Consider the following 20,700-nt stretch of genomic DNA (forward strand, 5'->3'; position numbering starts at 1 on the left):
CAGAAATAGTTTGCTAGGAGTTTGCCTGATTTGGGGGGTGTTAGTTATGAGGAGAGATTGGAGTAACTTGGTTTGTTGTCACTTGAATGTTGAAGGAACAACAGGCAGGGAATAAAGGGATATGGACCACATAGAGGGAAAAGTTTTTTAATTTAGAAAGGCACCACTGTCAGCACAGGCTTGGTGGACCAAAAGGCCTGTCCCTGTGCTGTGCTGTTCTTTGACCCCTGGACTCAATGGTGGGACCAGATGTCTGGAGAAGTGCAAATGTAACACTCTGCTCAAAAAAGATAAGCCAAGCAAACACAGATCAGTCAGTTTAACTTCAGTAGCAGAGCAAACTTCCAGAAACAATTATTTCGGATAGAATGAGAAAATGTGGATAAATTACAAAGAGCCAGCACAGATTTCTTAGGATTATGTTTAACTAACTTGTTGAAGTTTATCAAAAATGTAATAGAGAGAGTTATTGAAATGGTGTACAGAGGAACCTCGATTATCCAGTATTCAATCAACTGAATTTTGGATTATCTGAACAAGATTGCATGGTCCCGATGCTTGGCTAACTATGTTATTCTGCATTAGACTATCCAGCGCTCGATTAATCAAACAAAATACTCCCCGCCCATGTCCTTCGGATAATCGAGGTTCCTCTGTATATAGCCCATGACAACATTGTTAAGAGTGATCATTGCACAGTCCTTGGAGACAAAGTCATGGCTTCACAGTAAGAATATACTCCGACGTGTATAGCACTATCACCCTGTTTCACAGGATAGACTTTGAACAGATTTATCAACTCAAGACTGTACATCCATAATGTGATATGGGCCATCAGCAGCAGCTGAATTGTACTCAATTTGCAACCTTAGGGCCCAGTATATTCCCACTCTACCATTATTATCAAGGCAGGGAATCCATGTGGTTCAGTGGAGAGTGCAGGAGGGCATGTCAAGAGCAGCACAAGACAAATCTAAAAAAAGTGAGGTGACAACCTGATGTATCTATAAAACAGGAGCACTTGTGAGCCAAACAGTATAAGCTAGCAAATGACTGACAGGACAAAGCAATCTCACAACAAATGATTCAAATCTAAGCTCTCCAGTCCTATTACATCCAGCTGTGGACACTTAAACAACCAACAGGATTTGGAAGTCTCACAAATATCCCCATCCTCACTTGCAGTCTACTGCATCAATGCAAGAGATAAGGCTGAAACATTTGCAACAATCTGCAGTCAGATGTGCCAAGGGGACAATCCATTATGGCATCATTCAGAGCTCCCCAGCTCACAGATGTCAGTGTTTAGTCAATTCGAATTACTCCATGTAGTATCAACAAACAGTTAAAGGCACTTAATAGTGCAAAGGCTATGGGCCCTGACAACATTTCAGCAACACTGCAATAACACTGAAGGCTTATGCTCCAGAACTTGCTGTGCCACTCGCCAAGCTGTTTTAGCACACCTGCAACACAGGCATCTATATGACAATGTGGGAAATTGCTCAGGCTTGTCCTGCCCACAAAAACAGGACAAAATTTAAGAGGGTTCCGAAAAGATTTACAGCCTGTTGCCAGGGTTGGAGAGTTTGAGTTAGAGGGAGGGGCTGTTTTCCGGGGAGCATTGGAGGCTGAGGGGTGACCTTATAGAAGTTTAAAAGAATCATGAAGGGCACAGATAGGGTAAATAGACAAGGTCTTTTCCCTGAGGTGTGTGGGAGTCCAGAACTAGAGGGCACGGGTTTAGGGTGAGAAGGGAAAAATTTAAAAAGGTCCTAAGGGGCAACTTTTCCACACAGAGGGTGGGGCATGTATGGAATGAGCTACCAGAGGAAGTGGTAGAGGCTGGTACAATTACAACATTTAAAAAGCAGCTGGATGGCCACATTATCAAAAGGTCAGTTTCCAAGCTGTATGTTTCTATGACCCTATGACTAAATCCAATGTAGCATGTTAGTTGATTCTGAATCATTTGTAAACTAATGGAAGGAGTCATCGACAGTACTATGAAGCAGCACTTGCTAAGCAAAAGAACCTGTTCACTGATACTCAGTTTGGGTTCCACCAGGGCCTCTCAGCTGGCGACTTCATTAAAGCCAAGGTTCAAACATGGATGAGGTAGTTGAATTCCAGAGGTGAAGTGAGAGTGACTGCTCTCGACATCAAAGCTGCATTGCACAGCCTGACTGTGTCATCAAGCAAACCTAGCAAAGGTAGAGTCAACAGGAATCAAGGAAAATTCTCAGATGGTTGAAGTCAAACTTAGCACAAAGAATGATGTCAGTTGTTGTTGGAGGTCAGTCAAAAAAGAACAAAACAGCACAGGAATAGCCCCTTCGGCCCTCGAAGCCTGCACCAACACATTTTACCCCATATTAAAACTATCTTCACTTACAGGAAGCATATCCCTCTACTCCTTTTCTATTAATGTATTCGTCCAGGTGCGTCTTGAATGCAGCCATTGTGTCTGCTTCCCCCACCTCTACTGGCAACAGGTTCATAGCTCCTTGAAGTGGAGGTGGATAGGATAGTGAAGAAGGCGTTTGGTATGCTTTCCTTTATTGGTCAGAGTATTGAGTACAGGAGTTGGGAGGTCATGTTGTGGCTGTATAGGACATTGGTTAGGCCACTGTTGGAATATTGCGTGCAATTGTGGTCTCCTTCCTATCGGAAAGATGTTGTGAAACTTGAAAGGGTTCAGAAAAGATTTACAAGGATGTTGCCAGGGTTGGAGGATTTGAGGTATAGGGAGAGGTTGAATAGGCTGGGACTGTTTTCCCTGGAGTGTTGGAGGCTGAGGGGTGACCTTATAGAGGTTTAAAATCTCAGCCATGATTGAATGGTGGAGTGGACTTGATGGGCCGAATGGCCTTACTTCCACTCCTATGTCTTATGGTCTTATGGTCTTAAAATCATGAGGGCCATGGATAGGATAAATAGACATAAATAGAGTGGGAGAGTCCAGAACTGGAGGACATAGGATTAGGGTGAGAAGGGAAAGATATACAAGAGACCTAAGGGGCAACTTTTTCACGCAGAGAGTGGTACGTGTATGGAATGAGCTGCCAGAGTAAGTGGTAGAGGCTAGTATAATTGCAACATTTAAAAGGCATCTGGATGGGTATATGAATAGGAAGGATTTGGAGGGGTATGGGCAGGGTGCTGGCAGGTGGGACTAGATTGGGTTGAGTTTATATGGTCAGCGTTGACAAGTTGGACCAAAGGGTCTGTCTCCGTGCTGTACATCTCTATGACTCTACGTTGGTTGGATGTTTGAGAATGCCAGTGTTTGGAGAGTGTTTTTGTTTGGGACTGGTCATTTTGCCTGTTGAATCTTTCCCAATTTTCTATGCAAATGCTCCTATTAGATATAAAATAAAGGGATACATTTTCCAAGTTGAACTTCTAAGCACAGAGTCTTTGCAAACAAGAATGAGAAAAGTTGCTGTGCCTCATTCATGGTACATATGATTTGCATTCCATTTGATTTTCTGGCCACTAAAATCATTCACTGAAAAATTGTACGTTTCACAATTTGAGTCTACTGACCTTGACAAAGTGAAGTATTTTGCTGAGCATGGAGCCGCCCAAAATTTGTATTATGTCTTATCCTGAAACTTATCCTTATGATGGACACGTATGTGCCAGCCCAGAAAGTTAATTCAGCAATGAAAAATTTTCAACCCCACACATTAACTTTCACACAAAACTTATCATCGGTTTGTACTGGCGTTAGGAATGGGTATCCCAAAAATATTGGGTTCTTGAAAGCCTTGCAGTTTTATTTTAATTATGTTCTATAGCTCTCTACCCACAGAAACTTTGACTGATATAAGGCAATAGTCATTGTGATAGTAGATTCATTCATAGGATACTACAGCAAATTTAAATTGGCCCATTGAGGTTGTGCTGGTTCTTTCCAACCAACCCAGTTAGTTGCATGCTACTATTTTCATTCTATATTTTTATCTCTTTCAATATTTTACCTGATTTCCTTGTGAAGGGTATTACTAAATCTATGTCCAGATTCTACAATGCAGTACACTTAGAATCCTACGCATTCATTGATAAAAAGGGTTTTCTTCAGCAAAAAGGAATATCCTATCAGAACCACTGACCAGTTTCCCATAGATTTGAATCCAAGACTCTTTACAAGGCTGGGAGAAATATTTCGGGAATGGAGCATATGAAACTGTAATAGCCTCCAGAGAGAAATGCATTATGCTCACTTTTTCTTAAACAAAATCAATGGATCAGGTTTGAAAGGAGGCTTTTGCAAAGTTGTAACATAACCAGTGGATAGAAGATTCAAATCAATTTTCAAACTTTACCAATGACTGCAGACCATATCCAGTGAATTATTCAGCTGTGGAATACTTTCCACCTTTTTTATCTTACTGTTCTTCTCCCTTTGGCACTCCCATTCCCTGTCTTTCGGAAGAATTTTACAGGATTCCGTGACTGGGTTTGCAGGAGAACAGCTTCTCAGAGTTGCAAGCTTTACCCTGGGTCTTCATGTGAGTAAATAGGCTGATGTTTGACCTACAGATCTTTGGATACGTTAGCATCCTGTGATGATAAGATTGTTCATGGTGTTCCTTGCCAAATTTCTCCACTTTTCTCTCTAAGGCTTTGAATACTTTCAAATGGTTTCACAAATGCACATATAACAGCCACTTTGCTTTCTCTACATTTTCTGCCTGGTCTGCCGAGAGTTTCACCTTTCTGCTTTTAAGCAACTTTCATTGGAATATACTTGCAATATTGTGGCATATGTTGAAACCACCGACCTTTAGTGGACCCCAATAGTATTTTCCATTCAAAGAATACTAGCATAGTTCTAAACTGTCAGGTTTTCAGCATTATTTTTAAGTTGAATATTTAGATATATCTTTATTCTTTTAAGCTTGTTAGTTGTTGATTTGAATCTTTGTGAACCAAAGTCAATACTTATTTATCTTTGAGGAGAAAGTGAGGACTGCAGATGCTGGAGATCAGAGCTGAAAATGTGTTGCTGGAAAAGCGCAGCAGGTCAGGCAGCATCCAAGGAACAGGAGAATCGACGTTTCGGGCATAAGCCCTTCTTCAGGCTTATGCCCGAAACGTCGATTCTCCTGTTCCTTGGATGCTGCCTGACCTGCTGCGCTTTTCCAGCAACACATTTTCAGCTCAATACTTATTTAAGTAGTTATTACATTTTCAATTAATAATTTATCCCATATTAATTTTCAAGTAATCCTTCACTAAGCAACACTCAGCTAAACTACTCACAAGTTGGGACAGTACACCTTGACATAAAGTAAATAAACAATGAATATAAGACAAGTCTACAAGATTAAGCAAAAATATAAGCAGGAACAGAAGTCTTTAGGTATGGTCTAAAAATGAGGCCATAAACTTAGCAAAGATTTAAGTTCTTAAGTACTAAAATTAAAAGAACATGTCAAATAACAATTAACATTATTATCATTGCTGCAATATTTCTACACTGGTGTTTCAGTTTTTCGAATCTTCAATCATTCTGTTGACACAAGAGCTGAGGAAACAATGCATTTCCACGGGGAATTTTTCAGCCAAATATTGGATTTGAAGTTGTCTACCATTGAGAGCTGTACATCAGTTTTTCCCAGTTCTATTGCTTAGCACGTATGCATCAGAAGAAACTGTTGCAAGGGAAGTGAGACAGTCTGCTGTAAAATGTAACTGGTAGACATAGATACATGGGGAAGAAGACTCTCTGACTTCTTGGCTAGGGGAGTAGGGAGTTATTTTTCTCTTTTGATACCTGCCTGCTATCTGTTGGGATGGATCACTTTCCATTGTCGAAACCGTTAAGTGTTCTGATGATTATTATGAAGAAATTATCAGTTGTACTTGTAAGATTTGGAAATCCTTGAAGGAGCTAGCTCCCGTAAACTGAATAATGGTGACATGAAACGTTAGTAAACAAAACCTTTAAAGGCTGATTAAATACAAGCACTGATAGATACTTCAAGTTCCAAAAAACTTCTCAGACGTAGTAAACATTCATTGAGTATGTCAACCTCATTGTATTCAAAGGTCTAATGATATGAATCATGCATGAAATACCATCTGACTGTACTAACCTTTTTTGACACCTCAACAAAAATCTCTGCATCACTCTCTTTTGTTGACATACTCCCACAGTGGTATCTGGAGCCTTGAACAGAATTCATTTATAATGTTTATGTGCTTTGCAGCAACACTTGTTTTTTAAATTATGAACATAAATTTTTAAAATTTCAATTAATATAGATAAATTAATATACTTAAAATCATCAAGTTTGGGGTGTATTGTATGAGGAGAAAGTGAGGTCTGCAGATGCTGGAGATCAAAGTTGAAACTTTATTGCTGGAACAGCACAGCAGGTCAGGCAGCATCCAGGGAACAGGAGAGTCGACGTTTCGGGCACAGGCCCTTCTTCAGGAATGAGCAGAGAGTGTTCAGCAGGAGAAGATAAAAGGTAGGGAGGAGGGACTTGGAGGAGGGGCGTTGGAAATGTGATAGGTGGAAAGAGGTCAAGGTGAGGGTGATAGGTCGGAGTAGGGTGGAGGCGGGGAGGTCAAGAAGAAGACTGCAGGTCAGGAAGGCGGTGCCGGGCTGGAGGGATTCGGCTGAGACAAGGTGGGGGGAGGGGGGATGAAGAAACTGGTGAAGTCCAAGTTCATCCCCTGTGGTTGGAGGGTTCCCAGTCGGAAGATAAGACGCTCCTCCTCCGACCGTCGGGTTGTTGTGGTTTGGCGGTGGATGAGTCCAATGACCTGCATATCCTCGGTGGAGTGGGAGGGGGAGTTGAAATGCTGTGCTACAGGTTGGTTGGGTTGGTTCGTCCGGGTGGCCCAGAGGTGCTCTCTGAATCGCTCCGCAAGTAGGCGGCCTGTCTCCCCAATATAGAGGAGGCCCCAATATAGAGTGTATTGTATAACAACTTAGAGTACTATACTACTTTCATTAATAATTACTAATTTTGTCATTTCTGATGTGCAGATATGAAAGCCACTGCTGAAACAACTTCAAATTGATAAATTGTGTAAAATTTACTTCATGGTTTACACCAAACCATGAAGATACACAGATCAGGCTCAAAAACATCTTCAAGGTTGAGAAGTCAATTCTCTTAGATTTATAGGAATAATGCAGCAAGTCTCAGGGTCATGCTTTAGAGAATTTTTAAAAGTGTAACAAGCTGTAAGAATAATAACCAAAGAAAGCAGAAGAAACTATAAGAATAAGGCCCCAAAATTCTGGGACATCACCTTTGCAGCCAGAAGGTGGTTGAAGCAGGACTCTCATGTACCAACAATTAAAACAACAATCAGTTTCCTGGTCTGATGTGTCTTGTAAGCAAGATCCAAGAGATCCTCCCTGTACTTCAAATATATCCAAATCTGGGAAATCCTCTAATTTGATAAAACTCCATGCTAATAGCTGGTTAATATAGTTGAAGTAATTTGCAAACAGAAAAAAAAGGACAGCCTCTTTATTGAAAAAAAGCACCAATCTCTGGCACCTCAAAAATTATGGAAAGTAGGAATGAGCTTGCTTCTGAATGTATGTGATATCTCAAGGCATCATAAAAGATTACAATAAATATTCAATGCCATCATACTGGTCCATGTTTTCTATCACAATTCCAGTGAGGAAAGATCCCAAATAGCATAATTTTTCCTCGGGGTACTTGCCCATGCTAGCATATACCATTCTGATGAAGAAGTGGGGACAATGCAGCAACAAAGCAAAAATTTGTTTTTATATAGGAACACAGGAGTAGGCCATTCAGCCCCTTGAATCTGTTCCACCTTTCAATAATATCATGGCTAATCTGTGGCCTAACCTCATATACCTTTGGCTCATAAATCTTAATACCTTTGCTTAACAAAAAATGATCTATCTCAGATTTAAAACTAGCAAATGATCCAGCATCTACTGCCTTTTATGGAAGAGTGTTCCAAACATCTACCACCCTTTGTGTGTAGACGTGCTTTCGAACATCTCTCCTGAATGGTCTGGTCCTAATACTTAGATAATGCCCCCTTGACAAAATAGGCCTAATTTATAGAGTCATTGTCATAGAGATGTACAGCACAGAAACGGACTCTTCGGTCCAACTCGTCCATGCTGACCAGATATCCTAAATTAATTTAGTCCCAGTTGCCTGCATTTAGCCCATTTCCTTCTTAACCCCTCCTATTCATATACTCATCCAGATGCCTTTTAAATATTATAATTGTACCAGCCTCCACCACTTCCTCTGGCAGTTCATTCCATACACGCACCATTCTCTGTATGAGAAAGTTGCTCTTTCGATCTCTTTTAAATCTTTTCCCATCACCATAAACCTATGTCCTCCCCGTTTTGGATTCCCCTATGCTAGGGCAAAGATCTTGGCTATTCACCCTATTTATGCCTCTCATGATTTTACAAACCACTATAAAGTCATCCCTCAACCTCCAGCATTCCAGGGAAAATAGCCCCAGTCTATTTAACCTCTCTCTGCAGCTCAGACCCTCCAACCCTGGCAATATCCTTGTGAATCATTTCTGAACCTGTAGCAAGGAGACCAGAACTGAACACAATATTCCAAAAGTGTATAGTATCACTTTTCAACTTAACATTTCAAGTTCAGGTACCATTCTTGTACACCTACCTGTACTTCCTCCAAAGCTAATATATTTCCTAAGGTGTAGTTCCCAGATCAATCACAGTTCTCAAGTAGGTCTAAACAGAGTTCTGTGTAACTGCAGCGTAACTTGTGCATTTGTGTACGCCAGTGCTCTAGATATAAAAACCAGCATTTCATTAGCTTTCTTGAATATTTTCTTCACTTTTCTGGGACATTTTAAAGCTCCATGCACCTGAATCCCCAAGTCTCTTTGGACATCCACTATTTAATTTTATACCACCTAGAAAGTATTTTGATTTATGACCAAACATAAATGGTGAGAGAGCAACTCTATTGTCTGCTTAGATTATGGTACCTTCACCTTTGGTACTATCCTTTTGTAACGTTATGCTATCGAATTTATATAATCATCAAATCCATACAGTGTAGAAAGAGGCCATTCTGCCCACTGAGTCTGCTTCAACCCTCCGAAGAGCATCCCACCCAGACTCGTCATGCCCCCTACTCTATGCCAACCCATACCATAGCTAATCCACTTTGCTTGCACATACCTGGACACCACGGGGCTATGTAACATCGCCAATTCACCTAACCTGCACATCTTTGGAACTGTGGGAGAACATTATAGCACCTTATAGAAACCCACACAGACACAGGGAGAGCATGCAAACTCTACACAGTCACCTAAGGCTGAAATTGAACCTGGACCCCGGTGCTGTGAGGCAGCAGTGCTAACCACTGTACTACCATGCCGCCCTATTCGCCACTATCATCTATATTGTTTACAATGTTAAAAGTCACACAACACCAGGTTATAGTCCAACAGGTTTAATTGGAAACACTAGCTTTTGGACCGCTGCTCCTTCATCAGGTGGTTGTGAAGTACACAATTCTAAGACACAGAATTTATAGCAAAAGTTTACAGTGTGATGTAACTGAAATTATACATTGAAAAATTGTTTGTTAAGTCTCTCATCTGTTAAAATGACCATGTTAGTTTCACTTCTTTCATACATAAATCACAAACCTTTTTTTAAAAGTTACATTCTCAGGATAATTTTAACAACTGGTGTCAGCCCAGATAATGTGTTGAAGGTGTTCGCCCCCTGTGTGCTGTTGTCTGTGCCATAATGTTTAGACTGATTCTAATCTAAAAAATGAGTTAACAGGGCCTTACATGGATTCATGCAGTTTTTGAGCAAAGTACAATGTAACTCTACAAGTACAAATTCAGCCCAGAAACGTATATGTGTATGTGTTTATGTGGGTTTGTGTGCGCGTGTGTGTCTGGGTGGGGGAGTTGTGAGTGTCTTTGAGAGACTGTGTGTGTTGCAACGGTGGTCACCTGTAGTGTGTCATCTAAATTTGAGTCATCAGCAGATTTGAATACATTACTTCCTACGTCATCCATTCAAGTTGTTAATAAATAATGTGAATAATTAAGGTCCTAACACAGTTTTCTGTGCGACACCACCAGCCACTAGTCCTGCCAACTTGAGTTCCTACCCATTATCCCCACTTTCTGTTGCTTATCTCTCAACCTATTTCCCAGCCATGTCAATAATTTGCCCTCAATTCTGAAAGCTTCTACCTTAGTTACCAATCTCTTATGTGGGACTTTACTAAACGCTTTTGGAAACCCACATAAACAACATTCATTTGTCATGAATCCATGCTGTCCATGCTGGCTCCCCTGATTAACTGAACATTTTCAAGAGGTTCAGTTACCTTGTCCTTGATTATAGACTCCAACAATTTTCCTCTCATAGATGTTAGACTAACTGGTCTATAATTCCACATTTTCCTGTTTCATACTTCTTAAAATGAAGTGTGAGATGCACAATTTTCCAATCCAGAGGAAGAACTCCTGTGTCTAGGAAACTCTGAAAGATTATGGTTAGGGTGTCCGAGTGTTTTAGTAGTGTTCCTCTACTTCCTTTAACACCCTCAGGTGGCAATTTTCAGGTCCTGGGGACTTTTCACTCTCTAATTAGATTAATTTCCTCATTATCAATGTTTAACTTACATTATGTTTTATTAAGTCCTTGGGAGTTAATTAATTTCCTTGGGAGTTCCAGCAAGCTATCCTTTTTCTATTGTTCATATTGAGGCAAATTCAACATGTTTGCCATTTCCCCATAATCAGTGACAGTGAGGAGCAATTCCACTCCAGAACATCCCACTTGGCCTCCTACTTCAAGGACTGTAATTTCCCCTCCCATGTTGTCAACAATGCCCTCTAGCGTATCTCCTTCACTTCCCGCATCTCTGCCCTTGAACTCCACACCTCTCCAACCACAACAAGGATAGAACGCCCTTGGTCCTCATCTTCCACTGGATACAGCACATCATCCTTTGCCATTTCTGCCACCTATAATCAGACCCCACCACCAGAAATATATTTCCCTTCCCACCTCATCAGCATTTCACAGAGACCATTCCCTCTGTGACTCCCTCGTTAGGTCCATGCCCCCCACCAACCACCCTCCACACCTGACACCTTCCCTTGCCACTGCAAGAGGTGTAAAACCGGAGCCCATACCTCCCCACTCACCTCCATCCAAGGCCCCAAAGGATCTTTCCACATCTGGCTGAGATTTTCCTGCACGTCTAAACACCTCATCTACTCTGTCCATTACTCTCTATGTTGTCTCCCCAATGTACATTGGGGAGACAGGACGCTAATTCATGGAACGTTTCAGTGAACATCTCTGGGACACAAGAACCAAACAACCTCACTACCCCGTGGCGACCACTTCAATTCCCCCTCCCACTCTGCCAAGGACATGCAAGTCCGGGGCCTCCTTCACCACCAAATCCAAGCCACATGACACCTGAAGGAGAAACGCCTCATCTTCCACCTTGGGACTCTCCAACCACACAACAGCAATGTTGATTTTATCAGTTTCCTTATCTCCCCTCTCCCCACCTCATTCAGATCCAACCCTCAACTCGACACCACCCTCTTGAACTGTCCCACCTTTCCATCTTCATTCCCACCTATCTGCTCTGACCTATCACCATCACCCCCCACCTGCATCCACCTAGCTCCTTCCCAGCTACCTTCCCCTCAGTCCCCCCTCCTATTTATCTCTCAGCCCCTTCTCCCTGCCACATTCCTGATGAAGGGCTTATGCTCCTCTGATGGGGTCTGACATGCTGTACTTTTCCAGTGCCACACTTTTTGATAAAAGCAAATTACTGCGGATGCTGGAATCTGAAACCAAAAGAGAAAATGCTGGAAAATCTCAGCAGATCTGGCAGCATCTGTAAGGAGAGAAAAGAGCTGACGTTTTGAGTCTAACTGACCCTTTGTCAAAGAAACGTCAGCTCTTTTCTCTCCTTACAGATACTGCCAGACCTGCTCAGATTTTCCAGCATTTTCTCTTTTGGCCACATTTTTTGACTCTGATCTCCAGCATCCACAGTCCTCACGGTCTCCTAGTCATTTACAGTATCCCCACTTTCAGTCTTTAGTGGGTCAACATTGTTCCTGACCACCTGGGTTTCCCTTTATGTGACTACAAAATATTTCCTTCTTGATTTTGAAGTTTGCAAGTTTATTTCCAGAATCCCTTTTGGTAGCTCTTATGAGCTGTTTTGCAGCCTTTTGCTGGTTGTATTTTTCCTACTCAGCAGGATCTGTGCTGCGTTTTGCATTTTTGTAAGCAGTTTCTTTTTGTTTTATACTGTCCCTTCTCTCTTTAGTTATCCTTGGTTGTTTTTTTTCTGTCAGGTGGAGCTTTTCACTCTCAGGGGCATAAACTATATTGCGTTAAATATTTCTTTTAACACCTTCCACTGTTATAGTCATAGAGCTGTACAGTGTAAAAACAGACCTTTTGGTCCAACTCGTCCAGGCTGACCAGATATCCTAAATTAAACTAGCCCTGTTTACCAGCATTTGGCCCATTTCCCTCTAAATCACTCATATTCATATATTCATCCAGATGCTTTTTAAATGTTGTAACTGTTCTAACCTCCATCACTTCCTCTGCCAGCTCATTCCATACACACAACACCCTCTGTGTGAAAATGTTATCCCTGAGATCCCTTTTAAATCTTTCCCCTTTCACCTTAAACCTATGCCCTCTAGTTTTGGACTCCTCTATCCTGGAGAAAAGACCTTGACAATTCACCCTATTCATGCCCCTCATGATCTTATAAACTTCTAAAACATCATCAAGGAAAATAGCTCCAGCCTATTCAGTTCAAACTCTCCAAACCTGGCAACACTCTTGCAAATAATTTCTGAACCCTTCCAAGTTTCACAACAAGTTCCTATAGCAGGGAGGCAAGAATTGAATGCAGTATTCCAAAAGTGGCCTAACCAATCTTCAGCAGTTTTACCTATTAGCAGTCTCTGTCTCATCTTCTTTAAAGTCTGCCTTTCCCAAGCTAAAACTCTGGCTGATTCATGCATTTTGCTTTCAAAAGCGAAACTGAACTTGAACATACTATGATCACTTTGTGGTAAGTGTCAAACAAAATTAGGTTACTAATTAAAACTGGTTCATTAATCATTAATTGTCCCCTTGTTGTATCCAGGACATACTGCTATAGTAAACTATCCCAGACACACTGCAGAAATGTGCTATCTTTTTGACAGATGGTTGTTTGCCTCTCAGGATCTATGATGTGGAGGTGCTGGTGTTGGACTGAGGTGGACAACGTTAAAAATCACACAACACCAGTTTATAGTCCAACCAGTTTATCTGTAAGTACAAGCTTTTGAAGCGTTGCTCCTTTGTCAGGTACCTGATGATTTTTAACTTTCTCATGACCTATGTTAAAGTTAAAATTCTCCATTGATACTACACTATATACTTGCTTAACTTCTGCATTTATACAATCTAGCACTGCAGAGCTGCCACAAAATGGTCGATAATATAACAGCTTTAAATCCTTTACTGTACCTCAGTTCCGTTCATACAGTCTCCACTGAATGCTTCCCCCTCATCATGTCTTCCCTCACCATTGAAGTAATTTTGTTAATGACCTGCTACCATTTTCCCTATCCATCCTGTAAACCTTATAATCTGATATACTTAGTTCCCAGTCCTGACCATCCTACAGCCCAGAGAGAGAGAGAGATATGAAACGTGTAGGTAACCAAGGAGATAATGGATTGCAGGATCCAACCAGGTTCACAAGAATCTCCGGGAGGCACAATGCTCCTCAGACAGATATTCTTGCTGCACCTTGAGATCCACATTCAGTGCTATGGACCACTATATGCGTACTCTCTACCTCTTCTCTCCACCAGTACCGTGTCATGCTGTCTCAGAGCTGTCCTTCCTCACAGTTTCACTTCAGTTCTAGTTGCCTGTCACTTCAATGCCCCACTTGCCAGCATTTCCAGCAAGCTTTAGCTCAAGCTTGAAGAACAACATCTCATTTTCTGTTTGAGGAACCTGCAGCTTCTAGTATTCAACACTGAGTTCAATAACTTGAGACCCTGATTCCATCCTTCCATGCTTTTTTAGCCAGCCCACAACCAGCCCTGTTATGACATGCGTTTCTTTTAGCACAGTCACCCCAATCATGACCCATTCCCATGTACTCCTATGCCCTATAGAACTATTGAAAAATAGTAGGTGATCAGACTAACCAAGAGAGCCACCGATGCACTGAAATCAAGTCATATCTATGCTATATACTGTGCAAATCTCTTTCAAATTTGACAAAATGAAGAAATTCTGGAAACACTCAACAGGTCAGACAGCATCTTTGCAGGGAGAAATGAAACAAAGTTCATATTGATAATCTTTTGTCAAAATCCTTTGACAAAAAGCTGAGTCCGAAGGACACATATGCTCTACAATGGACTTGAACACACAGTCTAGGTTGGCACATGTATTGTTATAAGAGTGAAGTACTGAATTGCTGGAGGTGCCTTTTCTTCTGACCAATATACATTCGGTTTTCACAATACTAATAAAGCCCATTCCTTGTAAAGTGCTTCATGTTGTCCTGATCTATAATGCCACATAAATACAGCTCTTTTTTTGTTCTTTGGTTGCTCCTTATTTGGCATTTGCTGTTATGCAAGAATAGCTTGGATGATTCATTCCACACCTTTTGCATTCTGTAGAATTAGGAATTGCCAGATCGGATAGTCCAGAAGGAACATGCAGCTTCCATGTCAAATTATACAATTGCCCTGCTAACAAAAATTCATTATGGCAGCTGCTCGATAACCTCCCCCTTCACCATGTCAACTTTATCCTGTCTACCTGGGGAACTCCCCAGTCAACTTTGTTGCACATTGTTCTAAGTTAGTCACAGATTTTATAAACATGAAATATTTCTGTTGAATAGATTTTTTTTGAAAATTCTATCATAATGCTGTTGACACTTGAAAATATAATACCAAAAGAAGTTGCACATTTTCTGATTTTGAAGAAATGACAAAATTGTAGAAATACTATACACGTTCAGAAAATCCAGCTAATACTTCTTTCCATACACATTTTCAAGATGTTCTTCTTTCCCACAGACATCTGAGTTAGTACTATGGCCAAAATTGTTGTTTTCCTTGCATTTATACCTTATTAAATTTTGCTCACAATTCTGCATTTTTCCTGCCATAGACTTAAGCAGTATTTCATCAAAACAATGATAGTCTGCAGCAATATTGTAGCTTTAACACAGTAAATTTACTCAAAGTACTTCAAAAGGGCATCATCAATCAAAAATTGACATCAAAGCAAAGAGGAGCAAGCAGAAAAGGTGACTAAAAGTTGATCAAATAAATGGATTTTAAGGGAAGTCTTGAAAGATGAGAGACAGACAAACTGATTTATGGGAACTCCTGAGCTTAGAAGATAGATTGCTGAAGATGAGGCCTCAAATCGTGGGGCAAAGAAAATGAGGAATGCCCAGAGGATAGAGTTTGAAGAATAAAGAGGGCTGGAGGAATATACAGAGATAGGGAAAATCCCAGGAGGATTCAAATCTTAGTTAGAGGTACATGTCCTTCCTATGCACTCTACAATTCACATAATGTTTGGTACCTAATTAAATCTTCCTTCAACACCTGCTATTCAAAAAAAAACAGAAATCTTTCCTAATATCTCAAATTTTCCATTTGTGGAAATATCCGAAATCTTTCAGTAAGATATTTTCCTTATAATGCAGTGACACTTCACAAATATATTGAAATACAAAGGACAACGAAGGATGATCGCTCAGTCATTAGCACTGTTGCTTCACAGCACCAGGTACCCAGGTTTGATTCCAGAATTTGGGTGATTGCTTGTGTAGAGTTTGCACATTCTCCTTGTGTCTGCATGGGTTTCTACCAAGTGCTCCAGTTTCCTCCTACAGTCTAAAAACATATACGTTTGGTGGATTGGCCATGCTAAATACAAAGTTATTGGGATAGGTTGGTGGGGGGGGGGGGGGGGGGGAAGAGGGCCTGAGTGGGATCTCCTTTGGAGGGTTGGTGCAGACTCAATTGGTTAAATTTTTCCACACTGTGGGGAGTCTATAAAGACTGCACAGGATCAACATGCAGGTGCAGATTTGCTTACTCTGTGCATAGGATAAAGGAATGTATGCTACTTGGGTAACCTAGTCCAGTGTGTAGTGAACCTTGATCCTATGAGATAATAATATGTAACCAGGTGCCATTAAGGAGAAACAAAAGTTAACAAAATAATTGCACAACTATATAAGACCCTAACTGCACTTAGAAACATTCCAAACATAAGTCTGGAGAGTGAAATTGTGGAAAAGCATCCTGAACATAGTCAATCCTCCAACAAAACACAGTTATAAGGGAAGAACACTCATATGATTAAGCTTGAATTCGTGAAGGTCATACCACACAAGGTATGAGAGGATAGTTAAAACACCTAAGCATTATACAGATCCTTAAACTTCATATTCTTCAATTCTTAAACTCTTATTCAAGAACATATTTTTGTATTTAGCCACAGTTTTGATTAGATTACTTACAGTGTGGAAACAGGCCCTTTGGCCCAACAAGTCCACACCAACCCGCCGAAGTGCAACCCACCCATACCCCTACATTTACCCCTTCACCTAACACTACGGGCAATTTAGCATGGCCAATTCACCTGACCTGCACATCTTTGGACTGTGGGAAGAAACTGGAGCACCCGGAGGAAACCCACGCAGACATGGGGAGAACGTGCAAACTCCACACAGTCAGTCGCCTGAGGCGGGAATTGAACCCGGGTCTCTGGCGCTGTGACGCTGCAGTGCTAACCACTGTGCCACCATGCGTTTTAGCTACTACCCTCATGTACACACATTTTCATTCAATGAATGTCATGCTATCTTGGAAAAAAAGGGATGTTCTGATATTGGACTATGCTAATAAGGAAGGAATCAGGATGAAGAATACCTGACTAGCAGCCATTACAGTCTAGATTGTATGATGTAATGAGGGAGAACACCTGTGCTTTCCTGCATCAACAGTTATTAAACTGTTATAATGAATCTGTCTGCTCAACAATCATATAATATATTTTTAAACAAACAGAATTAATGTTTAGTTTCCTAGTCCTAGTAGGAGATTTGTAGGTTAAGTAAACAGTGAACTACAACATGGAAGGAAAGGAGATCTACCATCCTCACCTAGTCTGGCCTACATGTGGCTCCAGCTCCACAGCAATGCAGCTGACTCTCAACGGCTCTCAAGGGCAATTAGGGATGAACAACAAATATTGGACTTGCCAGTGATGCCCACTTCCCATGAATGAAGAAAAACAAAGTAAGATTAATTAATTATTATTATCAGAGAGCATTCTCAATGCTGAGCAAGCAACAATGTTTGCAGCAGATAAAACAATATGACAAAAATATTTACTGCATTAATGTATCATAAACTGTCATTTTCATCAATCTTACATGGTATCCAATGTGACAGACTACAACAGCCTTGGCCTGCAGGTAGACCTTGAATTGTAATTGGGGTTTTGCCAGTTGCATAGTTTTATTGAGCTATTACTGACATTAAGTGAAAAAATAAAATTGTGGAAAAATATATTTTCAGAATTTAACACCTTGTTTCCCTTTTAAGATGTATTGATCTTACAGAATATTAAATAGAATTAGATACATCACTTTCCAAGATTTACTGTCAGTTAAGGTACAAATCACTTACAAAACAAATATAGTGTTTTGTCATTTATTTTAGTCATTTGTTAAAATGAAAATTCTAAAATTTGTTATCTTGTTGGCTCATTCTTTCAGCCAATAACTGCAAATTGGAATCTCTTTTTAAATGTGCTGATCTCTTTGGAGATTGTAACAAGCCTGTATGTTACTTGCTCCAAATCTCATTCATGCTGACTTTCTCACGCTCTCCCTCCAACATTGTCTCAATTTTAAAATCCTTCATAGCCTCACTCCTCTGTATGTGAAGCCACCTCTATTCCTACCAAACTTTTTCAATTCTGGCCTCCTGATTTAACTCGTGGTTCAGCTATCTTAGCCTTAAGCTAGCTGTGGAATTCCCTCCCTAAACCTCTCCACTTTATCTTTCTTCAGTGGTGATGCTCTTAAAAAAACTAACTCCTTTGACTAAACTTTGTCATCTTCCCTTTCAGCTTTTATGGCTTAGTACCAAAAAAAAGACACTGCTTTTAAGTGCCTTGGGATATTTGTCCACATTAAATATGCTACATGAATGTTAGTTGTTATTTTGAATGTTTTTAGTATGGTCTATCAGCAGATTATTACAGTCTATCAGCAAATGTGAATAAACACTAATTTTGGTTGATTCAGCAGTAAAATTAAACAATCAGCAAATTTTAACATGGGCATGAAAGATTATTACTCCTTGTCTGTTCTTAAGATGACAAAACACAGAACAAAGTTAAATATATTCAAACCAACTGGCTTGAGGAAATTCACCTGTGCCTTTTGATGTGGTTATTTTAACAAAGAAAGTTTTGGAAGTAGGAGGACAAAGTGAGGTTGTAGTGATTGGCAGCACTCGTAACCCAATATCTAGTGTGGATGAAAAGTTGGCTTTCCACCAGACCTGAGAGTCTATATGGCTAAATTACACTCAACATGGAACAAGAACACCCAACACATGAAAAGATTGAATGTTATAGAGTCAGTCACCTTTGTACTCAAGCCACACATTAGCAACAACATATGCCCTGTTATTTTTGTTCTCTGTAATATTGAGACTGTACGCTCTTATAAGATGTTTGATAAAACACTTGTTTTGCTTCATTGTTTAAGGTATATTTTTGTTGCTTTGATGTGAGCATGATGTCCTGTTTAATGTTGGTATGATCTATTATTTAAGTGCAATTTGGTTAAAATAATATATTGTAAATAACAGGAATGATTTAAAATGCACTGCGGGAGTAAAATGAAAAGACTGGTTAAGAATCTGTACATTAATTTTCAAGTTGTAAAGTGTAACAGATGCAAGACAATCCAAACTTAGAGGGCGACTTTTCCATTGAGCACTGACTGCACATACTATTGGCAGTGCGCTGATGTGACTCACTAATGTGGAAGTCAGAAGGCCTGAATTTGTTACAGTTTTGGGTAACATTAACATTTTTGAAATAAGCTGCATATACAAAATATGTGCTTTGTTGAAATGTGCTGGTGTGGTGCAGATAACACTGATTTATTACTTGCAGCTCCATAAAACTCTTCCACTTCCATCTGTTTTCTACGTTTCTTTCTTTTCCTTTTTACTCTTGCTCATTTTACTTTTGCTCTTTTCTGTTGAAAAACCTTTTTCAGCATCTTTCGTGGGGTGAGAGCAGGCCCACCTCCTGATCATGTGCAGCAGCAGCAGGAGCAGCAACACAGTCGTTCCTCCTTGCGATCAGATATGGCAGTGGCTGCTATACCGGCGGCTCCACCCGATGATCGGGGTGACAGCAGCAGAACAGAGGCAGCTCAATCCAGCGATCAGTGGTGACAAGGCGAAAGATGAGGTGTTCTTCCTCTAGGTGTCGAGTCTTGGGACCCTCCAACCACACAGGTTCAATGTGGATTCAACAGTTTCCTCATCTCCCCTCCCCTCCACCTTATCCCAGATCCAACCCTCCAACTTCGCACTGCCCTCTTGAACTGTCCTACCTGTCCATCTTCCTTCCCACCTAACCGCTCCACCCTCCATTCTGACCTATTGCCATCACCCCTCACCTCATCTACTTATCACATTCCCAGCTACCTTTCCCCCCAGTCCAGTTGGGGCCCCCCAACATTCCTGATGAACAGCTTATGCCTGAAATGTTGTAACAAACTTAGTAAGTCAAGCTAGTGAGGTATTTGCATCATTATTAGAAGAGGTATCTGGGGAGTATGAGGAGGTGAAGAAAGCCATCTTAAGTGCATATGCGCTTGCACCAGAAGCCTACAGACAACATTTCAGGAATCTGAGGAGGGACACTGGTCACACAGACATTTAGTTTGAAAGGATCAAACAAAGTAATTTTGCTAAGTGGATAAGGGGATTGAAAATACTAGATCAAACATATGATGCACGAGAGAGACGATTATTTTGGAGGAATTTAAAAATTCACTTTCTGAGGTAGTGAGAACTCATGTGGAAGAGCAGAGAGTTAAAATGGCAAGATTAGCAGCTAAAATTGGTGATGATGATGAACTGGTTCATAAACCAAAGTTTGGCTTCCGATATCAATTTCAATCCATGAGGGATAGAAATTTGGGTAAAGAGAAATTCTCAGGTGGTAAGGGAAAGGTAGAACTCATTGAAGATAACAACGATAGCTTACCAGAGGGTAAAAAAGAAACCCATGAAGGGGAACTAGAGGTTAAAAAGCTGAAATGTTTTCACTGTGATAACATGATGACATTGTGGTTTAAAAATAGCACGAAGAAGACAGATGTAGGAAAATAAGATAAGCCAGTGAATTTTGTTAAAGTGGCAAAGGAAGGCACAGTGGAGGCTAAAACTCTACATCAGAATGTGTAACCTGGTTGGAGGCTGGTTGAGAAGAAAGTGCCAGATCTTCTTAAACCATTTACCTGTGAAGAGGAGTAGAGACAACCCTGGTAATTTTAGAGCGGCATGGTGGCTCAG

General features: G+C 40.6%; 1 protein-coding gene across 6 annotated transcripts in view; it reads right to left on the reverse strand.

Annotated features, from left to right (window-relative positions):
• LOC122561800 (guanine nucleotide-binding protein G(I)/G(S)/G(O) subunit gamma-7) overlaps positions 1 to 20,700 on the reverse strand; it is a 313,573-nt gene that overhangs the window by 35,034 nt on the left and 257,839 nt on the right. The window contains exon 1 of one of the 6 annotated variants that reach the window (XM_043713981.1): positions 17,253 to 17,363. The exons of the other annotated variants lie outside the window; for them this stretch is intronic. The gene's annotated coding sequence lies outside the window, so the exon portion shown is untranslated. Of the gene's footprint in view, positions 1 to 17,252; positions 17,364 to 20,700 lie in introns of those variants that run through there. 6 annotated transcript variants of the gene reach the window in all.

The sequence above is a fragment of the Chiloscyllium plagiosum genome, chromosome 2 (genome assembly GCF_004010195.1).
Source record: "Chiloscyllium plagiosum isolate BGI_BamShark_2017 chromosome 2, ASM401019v2, whole genome shotgun sequence".
Lineage (NCBI taxonomy): Eukaryota > Metazoa > Chordata > Chondrichthyes > Orectolobiformes > Hemiscylliidae > Chiloscyllium > Chiloscyllium plagiosum.